The sequence below is a fragment of the Schistocerca serialis genome, chromosome 1, assembly GCF_023864345.2.
Source record: "Schistocerca serialis cubense isolate TAMUIC-IGC-003099 chromosome 1, iqSchSeri2.2, whole genome shotgun sequence".
In the NCBI taxonomy this organism is placed as follows: domain Eukaryota; kingdom Metazoa; phylum Arthropoda; class Insecta; order Orthoptera; family Acrididae; genus Schistocerca; species Schistocerca serialis.
Window position 1 is genome coordinate 724,786,178 of NC_064638.1, and position 2,643 is coordinate 724,788,820.

Here is a 2,643-nt window from a genome sequence, read left to right on the forward strand (position 1 = left end):
ACAGCTATTTCTTCTTATATACAATAACTTTCTGTTTTCTGCTGGTTTATTTACAAAGTCATTTTTTTCCATATGTATATAATGTGGTCTTATTTACACAAGTAATTTTTTCTAAAGACTTATGACTAGCAGGTACAAGAACCCGAAAATCGGCACTTCCCATTTTGGTTCTATATACATTATTTAAAGATTTTAAACATGGCTGCAGCAGCAACTGTTAAAATTCTTCACAATAAAGGATGGCAGCCAAAAACAGTTGCAGGATAGAATTTTTTTATTAAAATTCTTGACCAAGGTTTCGGTACATATAAATATACCTTCATCAGAAGTACATTTCCTGAATAGAAAGACACATTCATTAGAAAAGCCATATCAACGAAAGTTTTTTTTTTTTTTTTTTTTTTCTTTATTGTATTTCAATTCCCCTATCGGGGCGGGCTGGCAGATCACCGAAAGTGAGAAACAGAAGCTTAAATAACGGTGAAATTGCTAAACTAATACAGGCACACAATCTTTAGTACTTACTAAAATTACGTCATGCACTGCACTGCACATAGTAGTCATTTATGAATTTCAATGTGTATGTGTGGTTAAATGACTACTATGTTTTATTCATACAGACAGATGGTTTCGTTTTATTATAACATTTTGGTTGTTTCGCTAGTATGTATTTCACTGCCTACGTTACGCGAGACTCTCGCGCATTACAGTAGTGCCCTCTCTCGTTAGATGTTCCAAGCGCAAGCTTTATCCGTTTGACACTAGGACACAGGTAAATTTGGTTCTATATTTCTAGTTTACATAAATGTCTTTAATTGGCGTGATACGCTTTATTTATTAAGACAAAGTTTGAATTAACACAACCTTTAATAATTTTGATGCGCTTATGTATGTATTTATGGATTGTAATATGCGCGAGTCTGGCACATGCAAGTGCCCTCTCTCGTCGAAACAATCTACCTTAGTGCCTTCACACTCATGTCTCAACAGTTCATAGGCGAAGTAACATTGTTAAACTGTTCGCTTTGATCCTGTACCCATTACACATGTCGTACAAATGGAGATGATATTTTAATTACTGACGACGCCTTTTGGCATAATTGTTTCATTATTCTCCAGTGCATGATGTAATTTTAGTAAGTACTAAAGATTGTGTTCCTGTATTACTTTAGCAATTTCACCGTTATTTAAGCTTCTGTTTCTCACTTTCGTTGGTATGGCTTTTCTAATGAATGTGTCTTTCTATTCAGGAAATGTATTTCTGATGAAGGTATATTTATATGTACCGAAATCTTGGTCAAGAATTTAATAAAAAAATTCTACCCTGCAACTGTTTTTGGCTGCCATCCTTTATTGTGATACATTATTTACATTTTCTTTCAATATATAGAGTATTCACATTTATAGTCATTTGTTTCTGTTTACATTTCAATCATTTATATATACAATATACAATATATATATATATATATATATATATATATATATATATATATATATACAATGGAAAACGGGGAATGACAGCATCAGGCAAAGGAAAAATCATCACAGAATTTTCAATGTTCTCCACTGTACTCTGTGCCATTAGCTTCCATATGGTGTCAATTAACAAACAACTTACATAAAAACCGCTGTGTAGTGTTCGACAACATTCCAAAGTTTACCTACTTGGATAATAAGAATACCCAAAAATTGACGGTGTACAAGTAAGTCTTCCAGACACTCAAGACCGAAACAGGCATGTAAGCTACATTCTGTTTGCATAGTTTTAATTATCTGCCTATAAACTATGTGTAGATTCTTATCATTGTCTCCAACAAAGACGATATAAATGTTGTACACAAGTGTTATATTAAAGCAGGAAAGACATTTTTTTCTCAATCTGGGACATTGTTCTCCACAATACCATCAAATACAGATATTGCCGAACTAGGCCTGGCTCACACAAACAATGTTATTCCACATTTCTTAAGAAAGAGAATCAGTGTATCGAACAGACTTAAACCATTCCCTGCAACGGAAATTACTCCTCTAAATGTGTATGAAATAGAAGACTGAAAATGGGGGAGATCGAAATCAAGAAACTAAAACTGAATTACATGACGAAGACAACTGCCATAAAGGAAGAATATAAAATGCAGTTGCAAAAAGAAGAAGCTAGTGCATATTTACAAGCAAGGTTTACATATTGCTTTAAACACAATGTACCGAGAAATTGGGCTATGACTGAGAAATATAAAATATCTGCATTCACAGTAAGCAGCAATGGAAATTGTCACTTGTTAAAGTACTGGCCGAAATCACATTTACTACAGTAAAGAATATACGAAATTTTTTTAGAAACCTCCAATCCCATTTGGCTTAGCTTTAAAAGAATACTTGTATCCAAATATGCCGAAATGGACGAACTGGACGTCGTGCACCCAGCAGCAGAACATCCGTTTGCAGAGTTTATAACCGATGTAATAGCTACTCTTCCGTAAATGTTGTAAACTTTAAATTCTGCACAGAAATTCTGCAAGAATGTGTAGGAGAAGAGTTTTAGCGTTCGTGCAGACGTGGAATATTTTAGCAATAGTGTAAGGAACAAATAAGAGGCAACATTAAAATCCCTAAATCCCTTCGCCAAAAGAACTGCAAGAA